We start from the raw sequence: 23,811 nt of genomic DNA on the forward strand, positions 1-23,811 counted from the left end.
GTCAAAAGAAAAAAATGAATTCATAAGCGGCCCCTTTAGGGAGTAGAGTTTAGAGATGTTATAAGCTTAATATAGGCGTGTCAAACAAATAGTTTAATTGAGTGCAACAATGACAAAGACAATATTATTACAAACAATGAGTTTGTATGAACCTAAAGGTCTTTTGTGAAAATGGAACCAACCATCAAAAGCAGCCCGAACAGTTGTTGCAATACCAAAATATTGAAAATTGAATGATTTACAAAGCATAGCATCAAACTTTTTGTCAACAAAAATGGATTATCTGATTTATTTCTGTCAAATAAAGTTTTAGAGCTTCAAAACACTGCTGCTACAATAATTGTCTTGCGATTTGTGTGAGCAGTCCCTTGCATGTTGAGTATAGTGCAATATGTTATGGTTAGTGTAACCAACGGCTAGGCACAATTTTTTACAATAATATTCTAGCAAGACATCTCTAAAGTAATTGGCAAGGGAACTTTGCTGATTGCAGACACGCCCAGTTGCAGAAAGAACTTCAAGCTTGGATGTCTTTCCTGTCACTGGAGACCTTTTTGGAAATTGAACAACAACCTGTCGTTTGAAGGTCAGGCATTCTAGACCACTATGCTTCAACGGGTAGAGTTGCTGCTCTTCCTGCAAAGAAACCATTTAGTAAGTTGTATAGTTGAAAATTAGGAGAATTTTGAACCCTACCCATTTTACAGACTTTCCCAAAATATCAAGGAGGTTTTCTAACATTAATTACTAAAAAGTGTGTTCCATCACGTTGTTTCAAAATACTTAGGAAATGGACCTGATCTTTAAAAGGAAGCTCTTGCAGCGGGTTACTTTGGCAGCACTACTACATGTAGGTGTGGCACAGAAGATGTCTTCCTACTGAAACTGCATAATTACATTTCTCCTAAAGATATTGCAATTCTAAGTATGCTGATGTTCCACCTAACAATAAAACTTTAATCAATAAGCTTTTCTTTGAAAAAGTTTGTTTTAATGTTGTGGTTAACACAAATCATTTCGCTCAGTAAAATTAAAAACAATGATTATCATCAGTGATTTATTTCAAGCTAATGCTTCTTTGTTCAAATCTTAGTTAAGAATGGTATCATTGAAATATAATATGTAATAAATAGTTGGATTAAGAAAAGCTCTATTTTACAAACCAACAATTACAGCGGTACTGTTCCTTTCCCTTCTAAGCAAAACGCACAAAAATCAACAACATTGTACACACTCAGCCTGTACTATTATGAGAACAGTATATGTCCATCTAAAGCCACAGTTGGAAATCAGAAAAAAAAAATTGTGTCACATAGGATTTAAACTTGCAAGATTCAACGCGTTAGACTGACACAATAACAATTGTGCTAATTGACCTTCTTGCAATAGTTTGCAATAATTGAATGTTTAATTATTGCAACTGACAATATTTTACCGCACTCTAGACTGCCATGGTATTTTTAGGACAAACCAAGTTTAGTCCAACTCTTGAGCTGAATAAAATTATTAACTGTCTAACAGTCAATGTTTTTTCATGCACAGATTGACTATTTAATTGTATAAAAATCCCTTATTATTCAGTTGGCCTTTAACACTCTAAGGTTGGTGTGTTTAGATATGCCTATTGCTGCCATCCATGTACCAATTAAGCATCGGCTTACTGTCAGTCATTTTACTGAAAAATCGTGATTTTACTTCATGGTATGTTCACGGGTTTTTTAAACTTCAAACTCTAAAACATTTTTGTAACATTTTATTTTGCAAACGTGTTACCAGAGCTATGCACCAAATCGACATGTTTATGCTTTGTGCATTACTAAACCTATGTAAAGCTGTGATTGCAATGAAACTAAAATGATCATCTCCAATTTTACTTACACTTACAAAACTATTATTTCCGTCAGAACTTAGCAGATTACCGTCAGAGTTAGTGCTGCGTCTTTCATTATCTTTCTAATTACTAAGCCAGATTTTGAATTGGCTGCAATTTCATCAACATATGTAACTCTTTGTTTTTTAAGCCGCGAGGAACTTGCGAAGGCCATAATAACGCTAAATAGTTCAAATGTTGAAAAAAAGATGAGCGTTTCCGAGTTGAAATTTTCCAAACAAAGACTTAAAACAGACTTGCGAATTTATGCAACTTTCATAGAAAAATATTTAGACAACACTGTCAATACTATAAAAGTACTAAAGGTCGTTGGTTATGTTATCAACAAGTAATAAAATTAAGTTACTATGCGACTGCTTGAAAATTTGCTATAGTGTGCATATGACAGTTGGCCATACACTTTGCATAAATGCGCATATGGCAGCAAAAGGGATATCTTGCTATGAACAGTTTCTATAGTTACATGTTTTCCATGCGCTTCTGCCTTGCCAGTATTTAGGTATTTTATATAATAAAGACATTTAGCTTTAGCTGCTACTTACCACACTCCTAACTGGCAATAGTTTGAAACACCAGAATAGGGTTGTAGTCTATAGCACTAAGCTATCGTACAATACTGTTTTGAATGCATCTTAGGGTGTATCATCTAAGTACTTTTACTATCGCGAAATTCTGCTTGCGACCTGAAACACGGAGGTGAAAAACACTGACTGAAACACGACCACACAGTGGGATGCCAATTTAAAAGCCAAGCAGAACTTCATTGAGACAGCTGATCTAAAAAAGAAACAATATTTACTTGCAACAGGCTGAAACAACATTTACATACAACAGGCAGTGCAGCTCGGCACAACATACGCGTATAGCCAAGATCAATGTTCTATGGCTCTTACAAATATGTTTGTATAAAACACATTTTTATTGAGTAGCTGATTAATTAGCCTGTCATACGTGTACCTATTTGAAAGAAAAGAATCATCTGCCTGCATTGAACCAATAGAAAACATGTTAACAACCCTCACCGACCTGGGATTTTCCGTTTTTTGGGAGCACATATTTTTGTTCTCGCAATTTCGTTTTTTACTACAAGTGTAGTAAAAAAACCTTGGTAACTTTAAAGGTCTGACACGGCTGGTTAAGTAACCAGCCGTGTCAGACCTTTAAAGTTACCAAGGTTTCAGAAATGGGCAATCAATAGACTTTTGAAAATGGATTACTGATTGCTTCCTATGTTATTAGCGGAAAAGGCTGAGAACACGACCGAGCTCACACTGCAACACACTTTTAGCTTTTTCTTTGCATCATTATATGTAATAAGTTCTGTTGATTGATATGTTTATAAAAATCTCATAGGCGGTGTGGTTCAAAAATAAGGGCCATTCTAACCTGAGGGCACACACATTCATTGGTAAAAGTTAGGTCTTTAACAAAAGCCATTACATTTATGAGAATAGCGATTTGTATAACAAAATATGTTGTATTCTAATAAAAAGTGTATTACGTTGTTCTATATAGATTGATATGGTAATGATGCTACCACTACCAGGCACACTGGCCTTTTAGCTATAACTAAACAACCATTTGTATTAACCGTTTTAGGCAACACTCTTGCTCACTTAAATTCTTGAGTTGTCTGCTCCTGTAATAATATTATGTTTTCCAAACTATGATACAATTAAAAGTGCTCTTGTGAATCCTGGTCATCAAATGTTTTAGCAATTTTTTATAACATCAAATGGCAATTCAAATTTCCTCTCTTCCAACAAGATCAATAATTTTTTTAATCTGTCTTAGCATTTTCAACTTATTAAAGAATGAAGTAATAAATTGTTCAAAAATCATGAACTTGTGGTATGACTACTACTCTATTTCTTACATCTATCGCAAAAAATTATCGTCGACTTTTACGGACCTCAATTGCAATTTAAGAAAGCTTAAGATGAAGAGCTAAATATATAAAATAAGTACATAGATTCATTGCAAGTTTACCAATTTTTGATGAGCTGAAATAGAAGTAGCATAAGTTGAATCAGTGCTTTTATTGAATAACAACAGGTTTTATGTAAACTAAAATCATTTATTGTAGGCAGGTGACACTGGAGGCAAATATAAACAGACAAGATCCTCATGCACACTTTTCGATCAATGTGGATTTTATTTAGATTATTAATACTGATTACACTAAAACTATTTAGTTCTTCTTAAATGGCCAGTGATCAAATTTTGAAATCTCACATTGCAGATGCATATTAACCGACTTAGCGTTGGAAGGCATTTGACACCACAACGATCGTTTTCCCTATATTTTCCAAGTTTATTAAAAATCCAAAAAGTTTACATCACTTCTATTATTTGAATTATTTTGATTCTGATCAAACAAAAAGTCACTAATGATCGCAGGATCAAATAATCTTTTATTGTACCGTTTTGAAAGTCGAGCTGATGTTGACTGTTTTTTCCAAATTTTATTCTTTTTCAAGGAGAGGCAATTTGTTTAGTTTTTAGCACAAATCAAAGCCTCTCAGATAATCATTTCATATTGTAAATCATCAACCGATATATTGTTGATGATATTTAAAACTTACTAGTGTTCATATCCTTTGTTTAACGTTACTAGGCGACAGTTTTATAAACGTCTACCGAAAGCGACATAAATTTTGTTTCTTCACGCAACCGGTAAACGACATTTTAGTCGTTTCTCTGCCAAAGGGTTAACACTAAAATAGTACGTCCAGCAAGTCCAGCAAAATCAAGAAAAGTTTAGACCAACAGATTTTGCAAGCAAATAATTTTTTTAACAAATATGCTTCAAGATGTCATTTCTTACAGAAATAATTTTTTCAGTTGTCTAAGCTAGGATTATTAAAAATAAGTCAGCTTGCTTTATAACTCGCATGTTTTTAGACCACTTTGAATTACTCTTTCTAGGTTTAATGTTTTCTTCCAAAATACGCATGATACAACTAAAACACAATTAACACTAAAATAATATGTCCTAAGCTCCAACGAACAACATGAGCCTTCAATTGCTGTGCAGACGGCTTTTCTCCAAAAATTGTAATCTATTTGAAGAAGGTTCAATGCTGTGACAAAAAAACATGAAGTTGCCCTTTCGAGCACTTTAAAAAATTCAAAAAATCTGAGATTATATAGACATTATTAAAGTCCTTTAAATAGCTCAGAAGTTTCTAGTAGAACAGGTTTTCAGCCTTGGTTTACACGATTATGGCATGTGCTTTTACAATAAAGTTACTCTGCCATTGGCATGCAAGTGCCACTGCGCCTGTTTGTTACAGTTAGTTTTTGTAACACTATTCAAGAAAACTGAAATAATTACTAGCTCAGGTGAAATTTCCACTTTAATGCTCATATCAACCGATTAAACAATTAAAAACATTCTGGTTAATTGGCAGTAGACATGAATTTGGAGACAAACAAGAAGGTGAAGTAAATAAAAGCAACAAAAGACTGATTGATACTTGTTGTTGCTAACTAACAAGGTGAAAGCGGTGTCTGTCTGACTTTTCATTTATCCATCGTCGGGATACAGTTAGGAAAAATATATATTTTTGATGAGACTAGAGCTCATAACATTCATCTGGGTATATCAATACTCCAATGCTTGCACCAATAGGTTGCTTTCCAATTTTTGGGAGTTTATGAAAGGCTAGTCATTTTTTCCTATTTTTTGACACAACTGACATCTTCTAATGGCAAACTAGTTTAACTCTTTGGCTACTGCATAAAATTCTGATCGAACGAATAACCTTCCCAAATTAATTCAAACGTTTTTTCGAAAAAAAGCGATATACCGCTAGTATTTAAGCAATAACTCAAGAATGAAAACAGATATTATTTTACTGTAAAATGCATCTTATTTAAAAGAATGTTCTCTACAAGGTAAGCCTAAAATTGTTTGGTGAATCTCACTCTCACAATTTTTCTGACGCTTTGTTTGCGATAACGATCTGGTTTTGCCGTTTTGAAAAAATGATTGGAAATTGAATAGTTGAACAAAAATAATGTATATTGGTTGCATGTGACTAGCAACAAGGTGGTTTCGTGCGAGACCAGATTTTATTAGTCTAGCTAATGTGTAGGTTTCGTAATGAAAAGTAAAGTGAAACCCTATTGAAACGTCAATACACCGGCTTACTGTCTGTACTTAAATTACTGTGAAATGTTAGAATGGTTGAACTGCAAACGAATTATATTGGTTGCACCTGCTTGGAAACAAATTTCTTTAATTGGAGGCATAATTTGATGTGTCTAGCTAATGTGTGGGCTTCCTAATAAAAAAAGTGAAACCCTATTAATAAGCTGATGCATAGGCTTGCGGTGGCAAAAGAGTTAACAATGTACTAAAATCTATAATAGCGAACCCTATACATACTCTTATTGCTCCAGTTCGGCAAGAATGTAAACTATATTTTTAAAGCCAGCTATAAAATTCTCGTCATTGAATTTGAGAATTTGCACCAACTTGACACTTTACTTCATGTGAAAGTATTTATGTTGCATCAAACAAAAGCTTTACATAAATTATTTTTAGGTGGAGTTCCCGTTATAAGAGGAATGCATTATAAGAGCATTTACTGGACAGATATTCCAACCAGATAAAGTCCAAACTATGCCCATACACTTGAAGTTCATTCTTTGAATTACCATACTGGGATTGAAATTGAAATACGACATAACAGTCAATCAAGAGAACTTCAATTTATTTATCATACAGGAAACAAATACATTATGTTTAGAGAAAAATGCAAGTGTTTTAACAAAAAAAGTTTGAGCCATGTACATGTATATATAGTACGTAAAAAAAACTACTTTTTATTTTGCGATTTCACTTTTCACAAAGAACCAATGTCCCTGTGTATCACGAAAAATGAAGGATAACTGCAAAAGATAGCTATGACAAGCAGAACGGGATTTTGAGCAAAAATTGGATTTATCACAAACAGATTGTAAGTAATACTAATATGCGAGTCAATCTATTAACCAACATGAATGCCATTGAAAGTTATAAAGGGTATAGCATGGGGCAAATTATTAACTCTTTCGCTACCATAAGCCGATGTCACGGCTTCCGAGGTAATATAAGTACAGACCGTAAGCCGATGTATTGGCTTATCATGAGGGTTTCACTTTTCTTTTCATTACGGAGCACACACATTAGCTAGACAAATCAAACTCTGTCTCTACCAAAACAATTTGGTTGCCAATCACCCGCAACCAATAGAATAATTTTTAGCCTAACAGTTTCATTTCTACTTATTATCAAAACAGAAAAACCAGATCATTATCGTCATGGCAATAAGAAACACACAGCGTTCATTCAACGCAAAGAAAGCGTCAGAACATTTGTGAGATTGGGACTCACTAAACAGTTTCATAGTTATTTTGTAGAATTTTTTTGAAAAAGATGCATTTAACAGTGAAACGGTAGGTTTTGATTTTTGTGATATTACTTAAATACTAGCTGTATATCAGTTTTTTGAAAATTTGTTTGAATTAATTTTGTTTGGTCAGAAATTGATGTGATAGCAAAGGTGTTAAATGTATTTGCCAAAAATAATATAATTGAATTTTTAAGACTAGAAGTGATTTTTTATTTCTATAATTGTAAAATACCTCTAAAAAAAAATTTTTTTTTCACTAAAGCTCATTCTACGTTTCTCAATATTTTGGTCTATAAACACCGTGATTTACCTTCACTAAGTTCTTGTGTCCACTCTCTTCTGACCAGAAACATCCCAAAGATGTATGTAAGCTGTTTGAACCTTAAATTGCCAGTTCTGTAGATAACTTGACTAGCATCAAAGAGGATGCAGGACATGTTATGGCAGCACTCTGCAATGATTCATAACAAAATAGAAATAACAAGTTTTTTTTAATAGAACCTTTTCCGATTTACATTAACTGTTTTCAACATACGTTTACAGCAAATCGTTTGCAAGTTCATTGATTGCTGCAGAAAAAACAAAAACTGAGCAAGTAGAAGTGTATTTGGTATTCTAGCCCTGACATTCAATCACAGCTTTTATATTCCTCACCGGTGTAGTCTTTAGGCATTAGAAGAGCATGACTTAAGCAATGTGAACAAAATTTCAAAAGCGATCACCAAGTCATGAAATCGATTGTCAGTTGTCTGACCTTGATTTGGACTTGGCTTCTAGATATTATTGTAAGGTAAAGTTTAGAGCTCGTCACCATGGGTGTTAACTGCAAGTTTCTGTTCCTGTCTCAGACGCTACGCTAACCTATAGTTTGTACAAGTGCTATCGCCGGTAAACAGGTAACAGGAATGCAAGAACACGACAACTATAAACATGCAAGGGTGAATAGGAGCTGTGTACATAATTGAAATTAAGCAGTTATTCACAGGGCATAGTCCAATTTGTAAAACATAATAACCAGAACCTGACGTTCAACCAAATTATTGTTAACCTTTTCCACACCGTTCCCGTAAATCTTATGGGCTGAGAGCGCAGTCTCAGCGCACCAAACCCGTAATTGCCATCAGATCTGAGTCTTCGATAGGTATTTTTTAAATTCATTTATTTATTTTAAAAATGGCACTAACATTTTTCATTAATATTTTGAGGAGTTTTAAAAGATATCATACTACTGTTTTGAGGCTGTAATTACTCCCTTCTACGCATGTGCAAAAAGAACACTTTGTTAGAAGTTGAACGGTCTTTATGGAAAGCTGATCATCATGAACGGATGCGATATTTGAAGCGCTATTAAAAAGATTTGTTTACAGGAAGATAACGACAGGTTTGAAAGTGAAGAAGGGGCTTTTAGACCAAAAAATGTGAGGAAGCCGATGAAAGTAAAAAAGAGAATCAACAAAATGAATGGGATTGCGAAAGTGAGACTGAAACGGCCGGTGTTGAAACGGCTAATAATGACGGATATCAAAGAGGAGCTGGTTTAAAACCAAAATAATTACATTTTGCTAACAGTCTGGCAGGAGTATAAGTTTGAATTCTTAAACAGGTAGGTGTTTTTTATTATTCAAAGCTTTTTAAACACCGGTCACTATAAATATTATTTTGAACGAAACAAATAAACATGGCCTTCAAAAACATTGCGATGCGTCGGAGCCTGCTGATGATAAAGATTTGGCGAGTTGTTTGTTTAGTTTTGCATTTAGGTATTCTCAAAAAGCCTACTATGCTGCCTTACTGGTCCACTGTGACATTCCTTTATTATCTACGCTGATTTTTAATCAATTTAAAAATTGAAAGAAAATTAGAAGCAAGCTTACACTTTATTGACAATTTTGAAGACCCTACTGGCAATAAAATGTTCAAGTTAGAAAAAAATTTTGCCATGACACGCGACTGGTTCTATCCTGTTTTTCACTCTGATAAATTTATATCTGTAGATGAAAGCTTGCTGGCATGGGAAGGATGGCTCAACTTCAGACAGTATATTCCATCTAACAGATCTAAATTTGGAATTAAGTTATTTGCTTTCCGTTGCTGTCTCTGGCTATGTGCACCAGTTGTCTGTATACATTGTCGACGAGCAAGCTGAATGCACTGGCAGCGGAGTCACAAGTGGAATATATTTGTGCAAGTCATGTTTTGATCTTTACCATGCTAACTAAATTTATTTACAAATGGTATTTTATTGTTTCCGCAAATGCTTCACTGCTTTGTATTGCTAGCATTTTTACATAAATTTGCTAATCTATTGTATTAGTTGTGCATTGGTGTGCTGCATTTGTTGCACACTTTCATCTTCAGAGCAGCAGTCTAATCAAAGAGTTCAGTTCTCATATTGTTTTGCAATCTAGTAGTCCATGATTTGCTGTTTCTGCTCATAATAAATGTTACTTCATGTTTTTTGCTGCTTCACCAAATGTGTGAATATAGGCTCACGACTTAATTCTTCTTGCACACAACCGGTTAATGTTTGCTGCAGCACACATAAACCTGTGCATTGACTTTATATGCAAAACTTTTACATAGATCTATAGTCTCAAGAAATGCATAAAAACTAGAGCAAAAAATCGTAACTGCATATAATTATATATGTCTAGCTGCCAAGTTTTTGCAAGCTGTGTGGAGGAAAAAATTTCATTCTGCAGGAAAGTTTCTCAGCTTCCAGATGCATATTTATTCACAGTTTTGTGCCAATTTGCACAAAAGTTGGAGCAACCTTGTCGGGTGACTGTCTTGCGCTGCTTATGGACAAGGCGTCTTGAGCATTTCCAGTGGCGCTCCCGCTATACATTGGAGCTCATAACTCCACTTTCAATGCTCTTGGATGACTAATTTTTTTTGAAATTGTTGTGAACATATAAATCCATGCAGGAATTATTTATACAACCTTGCAAAATTGCTTTTAGTAAATATAAAAACAATTGAAAATGACCGACAAAAATAAAAAAACTCGTTGCTTCAACGAATTGAGAGTTTTGCAGGAAAGCAAATGCAAGCTAGCTACATAAAAAAAATCAACTTGTAGAGAAATTTCTCAGCATTCTTGTGCATGTTAATTTATGTATCTACCTCAATTTTGATGAAAGTTGATGCAGTTTTTACGCAGTGGTATCGAAGGCTCAAATAACCATAGTAAATGCTCTGGTGCGCTGGGGGAATTCCAGCCGTAAGCCCGCGGTCACTAAAGGGTTAGTAAGAACTCTGCACCAGCTTCATGAAGCTAAAAAGTTATACATAATAGTTACATATATATGGAAAAAAGAGACAAACCAAAAAGCAGCAACACTTATTCAATACTAAGAATGATTAACAAAGCTGAGAATATTAACCAGCATAATGCGCAGTAGCACTGACATACATTTGCTGCTTGAATGGTATGTTTCCAACAAAAAAAGCGGGTTCATTTTTTTAAAAAGATTACTACTCCCTAACAAGCAAAATGATAACAAGCCACGGAACTACGAGTTAGCAACCTAGGCAGCTAAGTTGTACATGTAATCCAGATGAGTCTATTACGGTTTTTAGCAAGGCAAATAATTAACCAATATTTGAGTGTTCACCAAACTAAATTTTCTTTAATGTGCCATTTTTAGCGGCACAAAGAAATCAAATTTTTGATGATCATTTGCACCGACTTGAGGCAGGTGGTAAGAGTGAAACAAACTAGATTTGTTCGACTTAGTCAAAAGCGTATAAAAGTATTAGGCACAATTAGCCACATCAATACTTGTTACAGAAATATCTATCATACTAAGATAGAGTTTAAAATCATTTCTATGAAAAGCCTGTTGCAGTGGCTTCTTTTTGTCCTGGGAACATTTAAAATCCTTTAATAGAAAATGCAAAACCTATATAAAATATATAGTATAATATAAAATTAAAACTGGTAGCAAATTTATGTTAGCTATGACATATTTTTATTGTAGTTTTACATTAGCACTATTTGTTCTAAACAGTGTGGTAACTACATGATGTATTTAACAAACTAACGTCAACTCCTTTACTACGAAAGGAATTTCTTTACTGCGACATAAGTAATTAGTGACACCTAATTTCTAAAATGAGTCTGTATAAATGGTTATAACTTTAAACCACATGATCTATTAACAGTCTTTTTATAGCAAATTAATCAGTATAATAATACGTTAGTTGATGCCGCGAAAACTATAAAAAAATGTGTTGCAGAATGAGAGGGAACACTTTTCGTTCATTTTGAAATTACCGTGAGGTGAGCATAAAACTCGAGTCAGATGATTCATGAATATTATTAGTTTACAATATATTATTACTGATAAAAATAATTACTCTCATCAGCACTATTACTCAATAAAATTACCCAGTCCATAGAACTAAAACTAGTAAAAATTTGTGGCTGTTATGCCTCTGACATGACTGTCATTTCTAAGAAGAAATTGTCATAAAGCAAGTATTCGCAAAGCGAAACTACACTTGGGTTGTAAACATATTTTTATTGGTTCAACATATACAAACAATTGCTTTTTTCATTCAGGTATATATACAGTAAAGTAATTTGTCAATTACTCACTAATCATAAACAATTTGGGTCATGATCTCAGAAACCATGGTTAAATCAGTGGTTTGAGATTGGGAGTTATCTACACTACTATCAAAAGGAGTGAGTTCACAGCTATTTTGCAAAACCAAATTTTGATTTTACCTCAATTACAGCAGGTTTTATGGTCAATAAACTGAATGCATGTAATTAATGCATGCTGAATGCTGAAACCATTAATGCCAAAACATAGTTCCGAGAAAACAAGTGTTGAAGTTTGAGAAACAAAAACTAATGCACAATTGTGTTTACATTTCAAAATGTCATAGCAACCAATATCAATCAAGATGTTGTGATATTTATCTAGATTTCTGAATTTATATCCAGAAAATTATGCTGAAGTTAAAAATCTAAACAGATTGTAGCTGGTTGTCATAGAAATAGCTGTATATCTAAAAAAAATGTATTACTTATTCAGTTAGTGCAGCTTTATAGTCGGATAACTCAACTTCATGGTTTGCGACTTGACCATGGTTTTTGAGATTGCGACCCATTCGTACAAAAGCTTGACAAAGCCACATCATGCAGCACTTGGTTATGCGAAAACACTTTGACTATCTTTACTGTCCTACTAGGTTCACAGTAGCTCAGGAGTTGAACAATTTGATTCGCACTGAAACAGCTTCGTCAAAAGAAAACAGAAGCAATCAGTGTAAAATCTGCTTTGTATTACTTTTACGTCATGCTTTGCTGTATTTGAGAATCATATTGTATACGTGTATAATTAAAAAAAAAACAATACCAGAGGTTTCCAAGCTTTTAATATTAATCGAGCTAATTATTATTATAGCTAATTTAATTCTTAAATGATTAAAAAAATAACTGAGACAATTTATGCGTAAATTATTGGTGAGCTTGCAACAAAACTTACATTACAGTTATTTAGTCTCAAACCATTTACCGTATCTTACTCTGCTGTGTTGTAAGTGCAAAATATGGGGAAAAGTGATCACAAGATCTTAAAAGATCAAAAGCAAACAGTTAATCGCAGCCATCACAAAAACGTCATAGGTTGGAATCCCTTTACGAAACGGCTAAAATGGGGTGTAAGTTGCGCAGTGATGGCTTCTGTTTAAACTTTTTTGCAACCTCATTTGTCAAAATATTTTTACAAATTTACCTCATGTATTCAATAAATCATGTATATTGTCCTTAGGTGACTATTTCCTGATCATTGTAATGCTGTCACTTTGAGCACTGATATCTCAAAACCTCGCCTAAAAATTATTTTATTTTTTAACTTTAGTTCGAAGGAATGTATACCATCCTCTGATGACATGAGGAGCCTGTTGGTCACCTGCGATAGTCAAAGGATTCTGCAGAAATTGTTCATGCTTTTTGACAGGAATTATGGGTCACATGATCAAATTACGACAAAAAAATTACACCAAGCTGAAAAAATTGTAAAGTAGCGAGTATTTATAATTGAGCATGTATATTTGATGAGAGCTTCCCGGTAGAACCCGAAGTGTTTGTCATAAACTAGTGCTACGAGACGTTTTATACCGAGGCTGTGATTGGCCTTTAATTTTACGTGATAACACTGCATGTCAGAACAATAACTACATTGAGTTGAGTACATAATCAAAATACAGGGATTCTAACCTACGATGTTTTCCTGATGGCTGCGATTAACTGTTCATTTTTGAGCTTTTAAGAGCTTGTAATTACCATTCTACAAATTCTGCACCTACAACCCAGTAGAGTAAAACATGGTGAATTTTTTGATACCAAATAACTGTAATGTAAATTTTGTTGCGAGTCGACCTTTAAATGCAACTGCATTTTGACAGCATGTTTATAAGCAGGCTTGATGTAAGAAACAGAGTAAGAGTCATACCACAAGTTCATGATTATTGTGGATCGTGTCCACAAATTATTACTTCACTCTTCAATATGTTGAAAATGCTAAGAGGGGTTAAAAATTTATTGATCTTGCTGGAAAATAGGAAATTTGAATTGCCACTTGATGTTATAAAAAAATTGCTAAAAATATTTGATGACCAGAATTCACAATAGCACTTTTAATTGTATCATAGTTTGGAAAACACAATAAATTATTATTATTAAATAGGAAAATTTAATTGCCACTTGATGTTATAAAAAAATGCTAAAAACATTTGATGACCAGGATTCACAAGAGCACTTTTAATTGTATCATAGTTTGGAAAACATAATATTATTACATGAACAGAAAACTCCAGAATTTAGGTGAGCAAGAGTGTTGCCTAAAACGGTTAATACAAGTTGTTTTTTAGTTATAGCTAAAAAGCCAGTGTGCCTGGTAGTGATATGGTAGCATCATTACCATATCGTTCTATATAGAACAACGTAATACACTATTTATTAGAATACAACATATTTTGGTATACAAATCACTATTCTCATAAATGTAATGGCTTTTGTTAAAGACCTAACTTTCACCAATGAATGAAGTGTGCCCTCAGGTTAGCATGGCCCCTATTTTTGAACCCGCCGCCTATGAGATTTTTTATATACACACCAATCAACAGAAAATTTTACATCTAAAGATGCGAACAAAAAGCTAAAAGTGTGTTGCAGTGTGAGCTCGGCCGTGTTCTCGGCCTCTTTTGCTAATAAAATAGGAAGCAATCAGTAATCCATTAATCAATTAATCAATTAATCAGCTACTCACTAAAAAAAGTGTTTTGTACGGAAAAATTTGTAAGAGCCATAGAACATTGATCTTGGCTAAACGCGTACGTTGTGCTGAGCTGCACTGCACAGCCTGTTGTATGCACTCAGTTAATGGACTACGTACACACCTGCTTGTGTTTTAAAACGTTTCAATTCTGAGAACCCAAATTAAACTCATTAAAAAAATCAGTCAAACTTTGCAAAAATGGTTAATATTTTTATATTAACATTTAAATATTAATATTTAATAATAATATTTTAATAAACTTTATACTAAATTTATACATAGTTGAAATACTGTACATAAATATAAAAAACGGATAATTTGTACATACAACTTCATACATTAGTATTTTGCATCCTAACTATTGTTTTAGTTATTTTTTTGATTGCCAGTGCTATGGTATTTTAGTTTAGCCAACTGCCCAATGTAATTAATGACTGCAGTCTCCAGAGCCAACTATAATCATCAAAAGATCAAGACTAAAAAAACAAGGGCTCATAAACTCACCCTTTAGCTTTTTTAAAAACTTGTAGACCGATATGATTGGTTCTATGAGGAAATGATCGAGGGACTATAGTTCGGTGTGGAGAGCTCATCTTTATTCTCCAGATCAAACAACTTCTACAAAAGTAAAATGTTTGTAACATAATATTAAGTAAGAAAGTTGATGACCACTTTATGCATTGAGCCTCTGACCACCTTTTATTTGGTATTTGCAGACATGTTGAAAGTGGGCTACCGTTAAACCTATATTTGAATGCTAACTCTATTTTAATGGTACTGCTATTTGAGACCACTTAAAATAATTGTTTGAAAAATTGAGGGCCATTTTTTATTGAAGGATGGGAGTAGGACTGAAAGATAGAGTGTTGTTGCATCAAAATAGATGCGTTATGGTATTTTTTTGAGGTATTATTATCGCGTTTATCAAAAGTTAAAAAAAAGTTTGGGGTATCGATCAAGTCTAAAATAAATTAAAATTATACCGCAAAAGGGTTCACTTTATGCAAAGAAATTCAAAGCAACAGACAAATGGCAACAAGTGTTGAAACTAATGTGTTGAAAGGTCTATGCGAGGTCATTGAGTAAAAAGCTTATTAAGTGAACTAGTTAAGGATGACCTACCAGCCCTTGAAAATCAGGTTGGTTACGCATCCAATGACTGGGAAGAAGCGTTGAACTAGCATTTGAGATCTGTTCATCATTGTAACATCTCTCAGGAAAGATGACTTTAATGACTACGTAGGCCTAAACAGATAACAAACTACTGATCCACGACCAGTTGATATGTTGGTGGACATGCCGATAAAATTGATATAGGCATACATAAAGTGCTTGCCAACTGGAAAGCAATACATGAGCTGTTATGGATGAGCAGCTTTCAATGCAAGCAGCTGGGCAAATGGCTTTGTACTAGCCTTTGTTATGAAATATTACCCAAGCCTGTGTCAGTAGACAGCTCGCACCTCTGGTAGTTAAAGTGCTAAAATTTTCAAATAAATTAAGTAATTCCATGTCAATAAGATAATACCATAGTCGTTAAATATAAATATAAACTTGTAAAAATTCATGAATTGATGATATGTCAAGTTTTAACGCTTTGATCCTTGCCGATCTTATCAATGCGTGTCAGTAAACCTGGGCAATATTTTCAGCGATCCAAAGAATAGTATAATGATATTTGATCAAACACTAGTAAAAAACCTACCACCGATGTCATCAAACAGAAAAAAATGGTATTTCACCATTGTTCGGGCTGAAACTATAAACTTTTGTACAATTTTAAAAACTCGTAAAAAAATTTACAGATCATATCCATCCAGCACACGCTCATCATCATTTCCTGACTCAAAATATACTGGAAAAATATAGTTAGTAAAATATTTTCCACCTACAACACAACAAAGTAAGACTTGGTTAATCTTTCCATACTAAATAACTGTAATATAAATTTTGATGCAAGTAAACCTTTAACTCTTTCACTACCACATTAAAATCTTACCGAATGAATATTCTGCCCAAATTAATGAACCAACTTTTTGAAAAGCTGATATACCGCTAGTAATTAAGCAATATCTCGAGAATAAAAGCAGATATCACTTTACTGTAAAATGCATCCTATTCAAAACAAAATTTTCTACAAGATAATTACAAGGTGATTTTTACTCTTGTACAATATCGAACGTTTTATTTGTGTTGAACGAACGCAGTGTGTTTTTCCTTGCTATGACGATAACGATCTGGTTTCACCGTTTTGAAAAATAATTAGAAATGGATTAGTTGAAACCAAAATTTTTTAGGTGCACGTGATTGGCAACACAATTGTTTCACTGGAGACAAATTTTGATTAGTCTAGCTGTTCTATAGGTTTCATAATTAAAAGAAAAGTGAAACCCTATTGATAAGCCAATATATCGTTTTACGGTCACTACAATTATCACCGCGATTTGTTGACAATACTTAGCTAAAAATATTTACATTGATAGCAAGTAGTTGGCAACAAGGTTGTTTCACTGGAGACAAAATTTGATTAGTCTAGCTGTTCTATAGGTTTCATAATTAAAAGAAAAGTGAAACCATATTGAAAAGCCGATATATGGCTTACCGCCTGTACTTGAACTACCACTAAAGCTGATATATGGCTTACGGCCTGTACTTGAACTACCACTAAAGCCGATATATGGCTTACGGCCTGTACTTGAACTACCACTAAAGCCGATATATGGCTTACGGCCTGTACTTGAACTACCACTAAAGCCGATATATGGCTTACGGCCTGTACTTGAACTACCACTAAAGCCGATATATGGCTTACAGCCTGTACTTGAACTACCACTAAAGCCGATATATGGCTTACGGCCTGTACTTGAACTACCACTAAAGCTGATATATGGCTTACGGCCTGTACTTGAACTACCACTAAAGCCGATATATGGCTTACGGCCTTTACTTGAACTACCACTAAAGCTGATATATGGCTTACGGCCTGTACTTGAACTACCACTAAAGCTGATATATGGCTTACGGCCTGTACTTGAACTACCACTAAAGCTGATATATCGGCTTACGGTAGCGAAATAGTTAAAACCAGTCTTTATTTTCATTGGAGGGTCAGTGAATGTCTCAATAGCTTAAAACCTTCCAGTTAGCAAAACCAGAATACATTGAAATCAAGGCTCAGAGGCTAACCATGAGACTAAACCATAAAAATACTCATTTTAATATTATCACCAGAACTATATTGAATGCAAATTTTGATTTTTTGTAATAACAGAGAAAAACCATTCTAAGTAGTAACTCTATGTTGTTATTACTGTTATATGAAACAATACCATTTTAAAGTTCTTGTTGGCATAAGTAACAGCAAAAAAAACAACAAGAAAGGCGCACAGCTAATGGCTAAGTCCTGGCAGTTGTTGTCTAAATTAGAGACCATATGAATGCAAACCTGGAAAGAAAATATGGAAAAAAGTTAGATCGTTTTATCTGGTCAGTACATACCTGCAATCAAGAGCAAGCCAGGCATTGTAGCATTATTACGAAACTCAATATCGGACTCTACAAGAAAAACGACAATTGATTAGCATCCATTTATGTTGGCAAGTTAGACAGTACATCACCAGTTAGACAAAGACATGAGTAATGAGTGTAACCAGTGCCAGCATGTGGTTTACAGCGATTGATGAGATTAGCTCTTTCTCTGAACTAAACAGCAAACAGGTATGAGATTACATAATGCCATACACTCAGCTATATACAAAGGGGTGTTTAAATAATGCTTCTTACTAGTTTAAGACCTTTATTTCTTGAACGGGGTTCTATGTTTGGCTCTGAAAGCTAAAGCTCGAGACAAAAACTTGCAAACTAGCATATTAATGTGTATACGAAGAGCTTCACGATTTTGCATGTACCTGTATCATGGTTCGTTAGACAATCTTCAACAAAATGTTTACAAACAAAAGCAAGGCTAAGTCAAAATAGTCATTTTCTCTCAAATAATATCTGCTACTGTGAATGTTTACATAACCAGATAAACTCATTCGCACCCATGCACGAGTTAACGCAAGTTAACATGCGTATTTATAACATTGTCAGGCACTCAACGCGTGTTTACTCGCGTCTGAAATTTACCAACTCTTTGCATCATTATTTTTAGTTATAAAATAATACTTTTAATTTGCTATAAAGAAAGATTTCTGGCCAATCAGACAAACTTTAAAATATGCTTCTGTGACATCTCCGACAAAAGTTATAACCCGATTAGTACACCTATCTCAATATCTACCAAAACCGGAAATCATCATGCTGACTTGAAATTTTATCGTTTGTGATAATCTTTTTTCAACTTCAGCAGTAAATACGCGGATCAAAAAGTGGTAAGACACTGAAAGACTGCATAAATCAAATTAAAACATTATTTTTAATGTTTCAAAGTGTCTATTAACTTTTAATTTTGCCAATTTGAATCGTTATGCTCGAATAAAAATGCATTCTTCACGCTGCCAGCTGTAGTCAGACTGACGTTATCTTTCAGTTTCGATAGGATCATATTGGTTCTGAGAGCTGTCTATGATATCTGAAAAGTCGAGAACAGAGTTATTGAACATATTTTTATTATTTGAAACATTTTCATGAAGTTTTATTCGTGTTATATTGGCATATAGATTTGCTATGCTTTTGTTTGAAGAAAAAATTCAAAGTTTCTCGTTGGGAAAAATTTGAAGTTTCATGATTTTCGTGTTCGTGACTAACTACATCTGTATAAATAATCTTTATAACTATGTATTGTCTGTAATAAATAACTAATTTCTGTCAAACTTAGTATATTTTGCAATTTTTATGGTGCAAATCTAACTTTGTTTCAGCAAATGACATTTTTTTGAAAATTGGAAATTTCCTAAAACTACCTTCTTTGATGCATGAATCTACATAAAAGGGATACGAGTTGTTTGTATGAATATAATATAATTTGAAAACGGAGATTTGGCTGGTTCTTGTGAAATTTAAATGAGTAAATTATCTTAAGTTTGTTTTTTGTAGTAGTAATTTGAATTACGGCAACTTTCCGAAAATCAGCAGTATCTGGGGCAAATCGTCTAAAAATTAGGCAGGTGCGAATGAATTAATATCATTCAATAAAATCAATAATATGTAAATCCGCGACAAAGAGTTTTTCTCATGTCATGCATATCTAATACGCTTCACAAAGCCCTGCAATTATCAGTTCCTGCAAATCACTTGACATTTCTACCGCTTGCTTCAGCTTTTATGACTATTATTGCTTCAGCTTTAGCTATTATTGGCTTGCGTGCTCTGGTGGGTTCTTGTCCCAGCTTAGTGCTTTATGTATGCACGAAGATGTTGGTTCTAGTAAGTGTTTCCGATCAAGTTTTAATATTCACAGGTGTGTTTTGCCACTCTCTAGCTAGCTGTGCCCTATAAGCCTGACTCTTATTTGCTCCGAGAGCCACATAATGCGTGTATAATGAGTCTGTGATAATATTGCAAAATACTAGATAAACCGCAGTGAAAACATTGGCCTTGCCTTGAATGTGGCAGCAGTGAATAACAACCCTGTCATATTTAGCCATACCATGTCAATTACCTTTTTTGGTCGCTATAACTTTATCTCTATCTCTTTCTTCAAGTATATGGAACAATTCAAGTACTGTTCCATATACTTAAATTGTAATTACAGGTGAAAATGATTTTCTATCATTTTGCAGGTACAACTACAAAAACATTGAATCTTAAATCCAAAGAATAGAAAGTAAACTTTTAAAAACACTACCCTGCTCAAACTTAATTTAGCAAGTAGCATTGACTGAAACATGTTAGATATCCAGTGTTATATTTCAGCAGCCTAATTTAATCCATAACACCAGAATAGTAATTGTGATATTAAAATACAATTATAATTATTTCCATAGATGCATTAGTCCATAGCAGGCATAGTTGTTGAGTATCGCACATCTTTCAAGCGACTAATCCCAACATTTATTCATTGTGCTTCAATAATTCATGTGCCAAACTCGAACTCAGAAGTCAAAATTCTAGCAAACATGATAAAAATACTCAAACTTTCTAATGCCAAAAATTGAGAGAAGATAAACTCACATTTCCAGTGAGTATAATTACTCAGGACAAATATTAGGGGAGAAGTGGGATATATGGAAACAGGGGATACATAGGTATCCCATTATTAGAAATTGTTTACTTTATTTTAGTTTTCTATTGCTTGTATAATATTGTCCAATCCAAAAATAGGTCACTGCTGCCATCTTAGTTTCTGTCAAAGTGAAAATGTCAAGCATGGAGGTAAGTTACCTTTCATGAGTACTGTTTCGTAAATTTACTTAATATTCTAGCAGGTTTAACATGCAGCAAATAAATGACGTTTACTCAAATTTTTGTTTTTAACATAAATAAACATCTTTAAACCGATTTGAGACAAAATTTAAAACTAATCTGTAAATAACTTGAGAGTTATGGCACTTTACAAAAGTTATAAGCTGGGTATACATGGGCCATTAAGGATGAGGGTAGTTGGACCAGTTGGCCCAACTAATCTACTGCAATGCAAGAGCAAAAACGGATTGATGGGTCAAGCGGCCAAGTATAATTTTATCATAACCCATTCAATTTACGCTTTTAGCCAATACCATAGTTTTATAAAAAGAAAGCAGCAAAAATCTATACGTCAAATAATGTTATGGGTAGTGCTGTAATAAGATATTAAATGAAAAGCTTTCAGTTATATGTATAGCCTAAGATCATGAAATTTGCCCTTATGCCCAAGTTTCCTTAAGTGGTGGCCTGTGAATCCTCCATACTGACCCATGCATCTTTCTTCAAAGATAGATGGCCCATTGACTTTACTATATGAAATTATTTGAATGCAGTTGAGAGAGCAAAAGTAAAACCATGTTCACCGATGCACTTAACCAAGCTCTAAGAGCATGCAAAATTATAAATACAACGCAAAAAAACCTTAGTTATTTCATATTAAAAATGTAACTCTTTTATTGGCTCAAGTATCCTACTTCTCACCTACTCTGCACTAACAAAAACCAACCACAATACAAGGTCAGCACAACACAGAATGGGTAAGGTCTGTTGGTTAGGTTATTGAAAGCTGGCTGAAATCATCATTGTTAAAGACAGGGTTTATCTCTATACAAGGGTCAGTGTATGTCTCAATAGCTCAAAACTTTTAAATTAGACAAAAACAGAATACATTTAACTCAAGGTTCAGAGGCTAACCAGGATACTACACCATGAAAATATTCATTTCAATGTTATGACTAGAACTATATCGGATGCTAAATGATTTTCGGTAATTACAGAGAAAAACTATTTTAAATTGTACTCTTTTTGCTATTATCATTACTATATAAAAACAATGTGAATATTAAATTTTCTGTTGGCATAAGTAACGATAACAAAACAACAAGAAAAGTGCACAGCTAAAGGCTAAGTCGTCGCAGTTGTTGTCTAAATTAGAGACCATATAAATGAAAGCCTGGAAAAAAAAGAAAAAAAGTCAGATTGTTTTATCTTGTCAGTACATACCTGCAACCAAGAGCAAGCCAGGCATTATAGCATTATTACGAAACACAATGTCACACTCTACAAGAAAAAAAGACATTTGATTATTAGCGTGCATTTATGTGGACCAAGTTAGAGAGTACATCACAAGTTACACAAAGACACATGAGTAATGCATCTAGCCAGTGCCAGCCAACAGAGACAGTGATTGTTGACACCCTGTTGACAGTGATTGATGAGATTAGCTCTTTCTCTGAGCTAAACAGCCAACAGGTATGAGATTACATAATGCCATACACTAAGCTATATACAAAGAGATGTTTAATTAATGCTTGTTACTAGTTTATGACCTTTATTGCTTGAACTGGGTTCTATGTCTGGCTCTGAAAGCTAAAGCTAGCTGGAGGCAATACATGTCCCGCAGGATACTGGAGAAATATCAAGCAAATTTTGGTCATTGAGTTTTCTGATGATAGGCTACACGCAAATTCGTTGCAAACTAGCATAATAATGGGTATACGAAAAGCTTAATTATTTTTAATGTACCTGTTTCATGTTTGGTTAGTCAATCTTCAAAAAATGTTTTAAAAAAAACAAGGCTTATGGCAAAATATATATTTCCCCTTAAAGAATATATGCTACAGTCAATGTTTACATAACCACATTAATTATATCAATCAATAATATAAACATCTGCAGCAACAGATTTTCCTCATGCCATGTGTATCTAATACGCTTCACAAAGCTTTGCTAGCAAAGCTTTGCTGGCACTTAGTTCTAGGCTTCTAGCATTATAAAACGTTTATTTTACATGAATTTTTTTGTCTTGAATCTCTATACCGAAAGGTTAACTACTGCTAACCTTTGCCTTGAAACGGTAGCTTTGATTAGCATATAGTAGGCCTACGGAACTAATTTTTGTATGAGTATTACAATATAAATTATATATTCTTTCAGAATTCAATTAAAAACTCTTTCTGTAAACCATTTTTAATTAAACTTTTGTTATAGATCTTTGAATCACTTGAATTTTTGAGAAGTTGGAAAAATTTGGGATTTTAAGGATATAACGTAAAGCATGCATCCGACAACCAGCTAGCAATGGAAAATTATTCAGTGATGCATATCTACCAATGTCTACCAATGATCGCAACACTCGATTCCTGAAGATCGCTTGACATATGAGCTTGACTTGACTTGAGTATGAAGCAAATGTTAAGCTACAGTCATCCAAGCTTTCATTGAAAGTCGTATATTTTTGTTACTTTGGATGAGCGACAACAACAAATCCTGTAGCCCAATGTAGTCCCCAAAGTTCAAGGTAAAGTAAAATCTAAAGCAAAAGCACACATAACTGCTGCTTTCATTATCTGTTTCATTTCTTAAATACAGTTTTATCCTACTCACGTTGGTCTAAATCAGAAACTTGCAGCCACATAGATCTTCTGCCAGCTCAGTTGTCCTCCATTGATAATACTTGCACTAAAAAGCGTTGCTGACATGAGATGAGTTAAATGAGCTAGATTTGAAGCTTAGATTCGATCCCGAGTGCACTCCGAGTTCACGCAAGCGATAGTAAATCCTACAGAAAGAAATGTGGTTATCAGCACAATTAAATTAGGTGTATGCCCATACGCAGCTACGTAATTTGTTTAATTTTTTGGCTGTTGGATAAATG

General features: G+C 33.8%; 1 long non-coding RNA gene across 1 annotated transcript; it reads right to left on the bottom strand.

Annotated features, from left to right (window-relative positions):
* Nucleotides 1-295: 295 nt before the first annotated feature.
* LOC137398741 (uncharacterized) lies at nt 296-23,649 on the bottom strand. The gene is made up of 8 exons (XR_010979014.1): nt 23,541-23,649; nt 22,158-22,214; nt 18,087-18,143; nt 15,711-15,833; nt 15,093-15,206; nt 10,420-10,570; nt 7,604-7,744; nt 296-636 (listed from the first exon to the last, which is right to left on the bottom strand). It is a non-coding gene; the product is annotated as an uncharacterized lncRNA (long non-coding RNA).
* Nucleotides 23,650-23,811: the final 162 nt, after the last annotated feature.

This window comes from Watersipora subatra, chromosome 6 (genome assembly GCF_963576615.1).
Source record: "Watersipora subatra chromosome 6, tzWatSuba1.1, whole genome shotgun sequence".
In the NCBI taxonomy this organism is placed as follows: domain Eukaryota; kingdom Metazoa; phylum Bryozoa; class Gymnolaemata; order Cheilostomatida; family Watersiporidae; genus Watersipora; species Watersipora subatra.